The following is an 8,571-nucleotide window of genomic DNA, read 5'->3' as shown; positions in this document are numbered from 1 at the left end:
CAGAGGTATGGCACATACTTCCATTAGAAAATGGATGGAAATAAGTAAAAGTTGGGCAGAGTCATGAAAATTTTGCTGCTTCATAATATCCAAGTTATTTGTCAGAACATATTTAAAATCCATAAGATTTTTTTCTGTGAAGCAAGTATAATTAGATATATTTCACCTATTTTATACATTTAATGTAAAAGAATGAAAGGCTTTCATATAATTCTAAACTTTAATATGAAATTATTATTATCACCACTATCCTCATTTAAGAGAAAAATAGATTGTGGTAAGAAAAGAAAGGTTAAGGTAACACATTAAAAGTAAAGTATGGCCAAAAAAGAAATAATTCTCCTAAATTATATAACCTATGAGTAAATATACTAGAAATAGGGTAACTTCATTTCAAGGGGTCAGCACTGAATCTATTTTATTCCATGAAGGGTTGTTTATGACAATCAATACTGTCACTCATTTTTGATGATCTTTTGTGTCCTCTGTGCCTCACATTAAATGCATCAACATGTTTGATTTTTAATTTAGCCCTGTTAAAGTAATTTAGTTCAACCTTCACTGAGGAAATGCTGTTATTTGCAATGACAGTGAATGCTATTTGGCCTCTTAGGGCAAATGGGACTGTCAGCCACATTGTCAAATTTTGAGTTGACACAGTCAAGGAGCTAGTGAAGAGGGAAAATGGTAGGTTCCAGCTTTTAACAACATTGGGTGGTGGGATGCCAGGGGTACACACTGGTTTTTAGTTAGTTGTTGTCGTTGTTGTTTTAAGTTCATCATCCATCTTTGATTCTGTGAAAGTTTCCACTCTTTATCACTGAGGGTCAAAATATCAGTCATTTTTTATTCTTCTGTCTTCCATAGCACCCATCCCAAATCATGTCAACCCACATTTTATGTCTAATCCAAATGTCCTCGTCCTAATTCAAACTTTTGTCACTTAACAATTGTGTAGTTTCAATGGCATCATAACTGATCCCTCACCTTTACTTTCTATGTGAGCCAAGCCACCAAATAGATTACCACTATGTTAATTTCTTAAGAAGTCTCATTCCCAACCATGTCTCCCCCAGATTTTTAGTGTCTTATATGATCTACAAACTAATGTCAAAAATTCTTTGCCTAATACCTATGTTTTTTTTCATAATTTGCTCAAGCTTTTTGTCTTCCTTAACCTGTGTTCCTTGAGACACACGGGACTTATTGGTTACATCTATCACTAACTTCCATTGGCTACTGATAATACAGGATACATAGAAAAAATAACTCCTCATGCTAGAAAAATCAATCTATATTTTCTAGTAACTAAAAGAACAAGTGTGTGTGTGTGTGTGTGTGTGTGTGTGTGTGCACTAGTCTATAAAAGTAATTTAAAAATTCAAACAATTCAGGAATCTCTAAATATTGCTAAACTTTATCAAAGTTGGACATTATTTATTTAGTTGTTTATTGTCTGTCTACTGCTTCTCATTCCACTAAAATATAAACTCCACAAGAACCAATGTCTTGGCTCTCTTGTTTACCACTGTATCCTTAATCTCTAGAATAGAGCTCAGAGTCTAGTAAACATTCAATAAATAGCTGTTGCATAAATGAATGTATCCCCAGTACTTGGCAGAATGCATGGTGTTTAGTAAGCAATCAAGAAATATTGATTAAATGTAAAAAACAATAAATGACAAACATTAAGAATTAGCATGGTAAGGTCAAAGGTACGAATATGCGTGAATATTTCCAATACACTTTTAAGGACCCCTTAGAACTACTACTATAAATTTTGGAGTTAGCATTTGACTCAAGGCACTGTTTCTTAGGGAACAAATACTCAGGCGCCATTAGGGCATGCAAAGTCACAGGGCAATGTAGCTGCACATGACCCTCAGCAGATCAGCTCTCTCTGGCTAGGATTCAAAGTAACCGGTTGGGTTGAAAGAGAGAACAGGGAGGGAAGGTGAATGGAAGATTCAGAGAACAAACCAAAAGGTAGGACATATTATGTAATTTCAGCTCAGTGAAAAATGAAAATCTCTTGTTCAAAAAAAAAAATATATATATATATGTCATTAAAGGTAATAAAATATAAAACGTGTCCCTTTCTCTGTGGTTTCTTTCTTGACCTCTCACGTTGCTTTTATTTGCTATTTAATGTCACACTCATTTGCCATAGAAATACTCACCCACAAAGTACAGACCCTTGCAGGAGCCCAGGGACCCCACCTGAACCTGATAGGCATGCAGGCCACCACTCCCAGGATGCCTACCTAAAGCCATCTGACAGACCTGCAGACCTGACTGCACAGGGAAGTCAACCTCCCCTTCTCACCACTGATACCCAACATAGACAGGACCTACCGACATCCTTAGAGATTGGAACTCCTACATCTGTACACACTGTGCCCCTGGACCCTGGACCATGAGTGGCAGGATCAGCACCACTGAGTCACCTACTGGAGCAGGGATGCTGCTGCCATTGCCTGCCCTGAAACATCGGTGGGCACCCTTTATCTCAACCCGCTCCAAGTCCTTGCCCAGGCCCCATGGAGCTCAAAGCAAGAAAGAGAAATGAGAGTCTCATATGAGTGGCTGTCCCAGGCAGAGGGCAACAGCAGTCATGGGAGAGGGGCAGGAGGAGGGCCCAGGGCCTGAGGAAGCAGAGGACAAGGAGTTGGGAGCTGGCCTGAGAACCCATCCTGAGGAGGAGCAGAGTGTGTGAGCCAGGCTCTAAGTTCTGGCCATATGCTCCAATGTCCCATATCACTTCACTTACAAGCTGTAAATTTACAGATAAAATTCTCAAGAATTTCAAGACTGGAGAGCAAAGCATTAAACCCCAACAATGGGACCTTCCTGCATGTGTGTGACCATTCCCATGAAGATGGCCTCCAAAGGGAAACCTCCAAAGGGAAACAAAGCCAGGGGCTAGGTCTTTTAGCTCCTGACAGGACAGTGAGGGGTAGAGCACAAAGGTTAATTCTTGTGGGTGACCCACATCACTACAACACATCCAACTGCACTATCTAATCTCCCTGCAGACTTAACATGTGCTGTGGTTTCTGTTTTCTATTGCAGATTAACTTGCTATAGTGCTATGAGACAATGATTTATAAAAAAAAAAAAAAAAAAAGGAAAAGAAGCTGGAAAGATAGCAAAGCGTTTGGTTCAGACACTTAAAAATAAAAATAAAAACTAATGAGGGGGCACCTGGGCAGCTCAGTTGGTTAAGTATCCAACTTCAGTTCAGGTCATGATATCATGGTTCATGAGTTCGAACCCCACCTGGGGCTCTGGACTGACAGTGTGCATCCTGCTTGGGATTCTCTCTCTCCCTCTCTCTGACACTCTCCCCGCTCCCCACTCATGTGTGCACGTGGGCATTCTCTCTCTCTCTCTCTGTCTCCATATAAATAAATAAACTTAAAAAGAAAATAAATAAAAATAAGGAAGGTAAGGAAAAAGGAGAACAAAGGCAATCTTCCCTGGAAAAGGTAATACTTATTTAAATCATGGTTTTCTGGCTTTGCAAAAGATGCCACATTATATCCATTTAACTATCAAACTAGGTTATGTGATATGAACGAAGCTACTTAAAAGACGGGAAATCTCTCAAATGAGAAGGCATCCTTAATATTTGTTAAGTGCAGTCTGTATACTAGGAACTTGAAAAACATTATATTTAGTTTACACACAACACGATATTTAAAGCAGACATTATCTTCACTTGTCAGTTAAAGATGTGGAATTCAACAGTTACTCTAGGCCAATTATTATTCTGGTCAAGAACAAGTAACTAGTAAGTAGAATGGCAGGAGAGGAGACAGGACAAAAAAAAAATTCATTTTGTACTTAGATTTTTCCTCCATAAACACATAAGTTGCTAGCCCGAAAAAATGTAAAGAAAATTTAGAATGAATACTAATCATCTATTTGTACTGGGCAAGTTACATTTATGAAGACACAAAGCAGGTAATGCACAAATTCATTAGACCACTCTTATATTACTCATCATTCTTTTTTTCCCTCACAAATCACTAAAGAGAATGTTATGGAAAGAAAGTAAATCTCTTTTAGATCAATATATTGTACCTTATATAGTCATATATGCATAATATAAACACATTGCCCATAGCAGGAAGTAAGGGTAGAGCTGGTCATTATACTTTTCTTTGCAAATGTATTCCACACATATATTTTACCAAACATTCTAAAAAGCTCATAATCGAGAATTCTGAAAGTGCTTTAATTTATAATTTTCCTATATTTGTACGTTCGCCAGGGAATTTGTCCCATTTTTAAATATTTAATTAGCACGCCTTGACTCCTGGCTTTTTCTACCTAAATTTATTTAAAGATCTTTAGAATCTGTGTGTGTGTAATACAGGAATATTACATTAATAATTCTAGCCAAATTGAGAATATTTTAATTCTTTTTTTTTTCAAGAAATGGTCCATTTTCAAAAACTCTTCCTCAGTTACAGTTCTGAAGAGATGACATATTGGTTCAATTACAACAAAACTTGTTAAAGATATATGAGTATATATATCAAGTATATAATATTTTAGCTGAAATCGCAAGTCATATAACTCTATTGAAGAGATTTTTATTAATTCAAAAATATTTAAAAATCTATAGTTTGCCTAAAATTCCAAATGGAATATTTTGAAGAAGAATGCATTTTTACAAATAAAATCTCAGTATATTTTCAAAAACTCTGAAAAAAAGTTTGTCTTGAAAAGATGTTAAGGCTTCTGGGGCAAATGGTCAAAACATTACCTTATGTAAGACATATTAATCACAGGGGAGCCTGGGTGGCTCAGCTGGTTAAGCATCCAAGAGACTCTTGGTTTCAGCCCAGGTCATGATCTCATGGTTTGTGGGTTTGAGCCCTGCATCAGGATCTGTGTTGACAGCATGGAGCCTGCTGGGGATTCTCTCTTTCCCCCTCTCTCTACCCTTCTCCCGCTCACTCTCTCTTTCTCTGTCTCTCTCAAAATAAATAAATAAGCTTTAAAAAAAAATTAAGATATAACCCTAAAAAATCCTAATTCTAAAATGACAAGTCAAATCTCTATTATGCACTGATTGCCAAATTTGAGTTAATAGATTTCTATTATCAATACTAGGAAATTCAACACTCTTCATTTTAGTGAGAAAAAGCAAATCATCATCGATATGTTAGTATCTATCTATAACATCCTTAATTAACTAAATCTGAGGGGGTGTTTGCCACCATTGTTACCTTTTTGCCAGAATAATCCAAGGTATGGTGCTATCTGGTTTCAATATCAATTCTAAAAGCACTAATTTGATTCATTTCTGAGACATAATAATAAAAAAGACATATAAGAAATTGGAGTTGTGTTCATGTAACAGCTCTTAATTACAGCCCCTGTAATTTGATATCTAAGGAATATTGAATGATAGTTCTAAACCAACTATCTGTTGTCTCTTACTCAAAGCATATCATCAGGGTTCCTGAATAAATAGCCATGATAGAAAGGGAATCCCTGTGGCAGAAATTAAGAAATAAAGTACAGGAAGGATTAACCTCCAGCCTCCCGTGCTTTTATCTCTAGCATGCCTCAAAACCAAAGAGAGAATGCCTAACCATTAAAAAAGATTAAAGGTGTTAATTAGACTAAGAGATAGAAACCTATCACCCTTATGTCAGGCAGACCAGACTAAATCTTCTAATGGATTAAAACACTCATACACCCGCCCCCCCCCCCCCAACACGCACAGAGGGGGGTTTTTTTTTTTTTTTTTTTTGTCTTTACTGAAATTCTGCTGATGATGGTCTGATGTACATTTGTGAATAATTTTTGTCGAAGGTGATTAAAAATTGTCGACGATATTTTTATAGAAAAAAGTCATTTCAATTATTCTAATCAAAATTCTTTGTAACATTCAATAGTGAAATTTAACTCTATGGGGCTGAGAAGAGTAAGCAAACTTCATAACAATGAAATTCAGAATTGCCAATTCTCACATTTCCTTCACTTGAGCCCATTATGAAGTTAGTATCAGATTATGTAGAGATTCTTTCATTTTTCTTTCAGGAGAAACACAGAATATGTTAGTCACATATATAACTTATGTGACATCGAGATGGATTTGAAGTCTTTTTTTTAATGTTTATTTATTTATTTTGAGAGAGAGAGAGAGAGAGAGAGCAGGGGAGGGGCAGAGAGAGAGAGGAAGAGAGAGTCCCCAGCATGCTCTGTGCTGTCAGCACAGAGCCCAACACAGGGCTCAAAGTCACAAACCTCAGATCATGATCTGAGCCAAAATCAAGAGTCAGATGCTTAACTGCTAACTGACTGAGCAACCCAGGCATCCCGGATTTGAAGTCTTTTAGTGTTAGTTGTCAGAAGAAGATAAAATTATTGTGCAAGACAATAATTACTTTTAAGTAAGTCATTTTGTCTTTTTGTGTTTTACCATTTTAAAATTTATACATTTCCATTGTTAAAATATAAGGGAAAACCTCTATTTCACGCAGCATAAAATATGCCTATAACGTTAATTTACTTACACACATATATACATGCATACATATGTATGTACATACATAAATGTGTATATGTCTGTATGCATGTGCATATATATATATATACAACCCACGTGTATATGTCTATATGTATGTGTGTTTGTCTACACACATACATAAATATACACACATGTATTTTAGTTTCTATAGCAGAAGATGAAATATTCTCTATTTTCTCTCTCTCTCAAATGTTAAATATTTTCACTTCACTATACTTTAAAGGTAATGTGAAAGATAATGAGGCTAGAAATCAAAATAAGTTATATGAACGCACAACATTTTTTAGATGATTATTTAAAAAGTCATTGAAAGCATTACTTTAAAAGAACTCTTTGAGCACACCGTAAGGGCCAATAAAACCCAAAACAACAATTGTTGGTAAAGATACTATCTTTATATAAAATGAGCTCCACTAGCTCATCCCGGAGATGGTTTCCAATCCACCAATCCCCAAAAATCAGAGGGACTTCAGCTTTATTTTCAGCACAGTGTGGACAGTGCAGTGCAATGCTGCCTAAACTGGCCACAGGTCTGGATGGCAATGTGTGATTCACAGGAGTCTCAGATTTTGAGTAGGCATCGGAGTGCAGGACCTTTGACTTGCTAGGCATATCTATACCACAGCTAGCTTGTTGATCCCCGGACTTCTGAGGCTGTGAGTGCACTTTGGAAAGTGCGTTATAACCAGCTGGTAGAGAAGACCTTCACCTGCAAGTACGCCAGCGACACCAACCTCCTAACAGAAAGCCTGATTGCGGAGAGTTCCTGGAGACCGCTGAGACACAGCGAGGACTTCCAATAGTCTCTGTGAGCTAATGGCAGCTGCCCAGGAAAGTGAACTTAGTGTCTTTTTCTAAACTTTGACTAAACATGAAAGTCGCTTGTACCGAATGGTCACCGATCAGGACTTTGCATAGGAGGAGCAAGTAGTGTGGGAAAGTTGCACAATGCGGATGGTGACAGCTGCTTTTGTGACTCTGACTTGAACTTAAGTCATTCCCTGAGCAAGTTGGCTGGAAGCAAAAAGTGGGAGCAGCCACCTGGCTTGTTGGGCCTTAGCGACTTGGAGCTGGCCCGGCAACTTCAGCAAGAGGAGTACATACAGCAACAAGCAATCCAGCCTGTGCCAATGTGAGCCCCATCACTGCAGGAGAGAGGAGCCCCATCTGTACGCACAGCTGGGGAGAGTTGGCAGCAGCTGAAGCAAGAGGCAGACCGTGTCCTCCTGTGCGCCTGCCCAGTGTGAAGCTGCCCTGCTCCTTCGTTCAGAGGCTATGGCTATTTTGCTTGCTCCCCCAGCTCAACCTGTGAGATATGCAAGGTAACTTATTTATGAACTGTTGGGAATCAGAGCATGCAGCAAATACCAAAGTCAGACTCAGTGACACTTACTGAATGCTTATTACATCGAGGTTTGAGTCACCTCATTCAGTCCCCGCAATATCCCAAGGCAAGAACTGCCATTCCTATCATCTTTTCATAGATGAGGATACTGAGGCACAGAGGAAAGCAGCAGTTCACTCAAGATTGCCCAGCTAGTCAATACTAGAACAGAAATTCTCCCAAGCTTGTCTGATTCTAGATCCCAACCTCCTAACTCCTATAGTGCAGCCTCATTCCCCATAACTTGGGAAGGAAATTGCTAGCTAAATAGAGACGAGTAAATGCCATTATAATGATGTATATTAGATGACTTAGCAAATTTAGATACTAATTCAACCAAGTATATTGAAAATAGTTTTTGAAATGTTTTAGATCACTTCCCTTATTTCAACTCAAATGATCAAAGAATTTTCACCTAATTATCTTATCAGTACATTGCTGTCATGGCATGGTATGGCACTCTCAACAAGGTGACCAATGAATCAGAATCACTACATGCTTAAAAATAATTAACGTGAGTCTGACAAATTTCTTAACTTATCAACTTACACGTTTACGGCATCAGGTCAACATTGGATGCAAAATTCAGTCCATTGTTCCCCCTCACAAAGATGAAAGACCTACGATCAGAATCCTC

General features: G+C 37.8%; 1 pseudogene; it reads left to right on the top strand.

Annotated features, from left to right (window-relative positions):
• The first annotated feature begins 2,614 nt into the window (after positions 1–2,614).
• Positions 2,615–7,797, top strand: LOC121038022 (ubiquitin carboxyl-terminal hydrolase MINDY-1-like; annotated as a pseudogene).
• Positions 7,798–8,571: the final 774 nt, after the last annotated feature.

The sequence above is a fragment of the Herpailurus yagouaroundi genome, unplaced genomic scaffold (assembly GCF_014898765.1).
Source record: "Herpailurus yagouaroundi ecotype Mexico unplaced genomic scaffold, PumYag 165, whole genome shotgun sequence".
In the NCBI taxonomy this organism is placed as follows: Eukaryota; Metazoa; Chordata; class Mammalia; order Carnivora; family Felidae; genus Herpailurus; species Herpailurus yagouaroundi.
The sequence above is the reverse complement of the archived record's forward strand: the minus strand, read 5'-3'. Positions and strand labels throughout refer to the sequence as shown.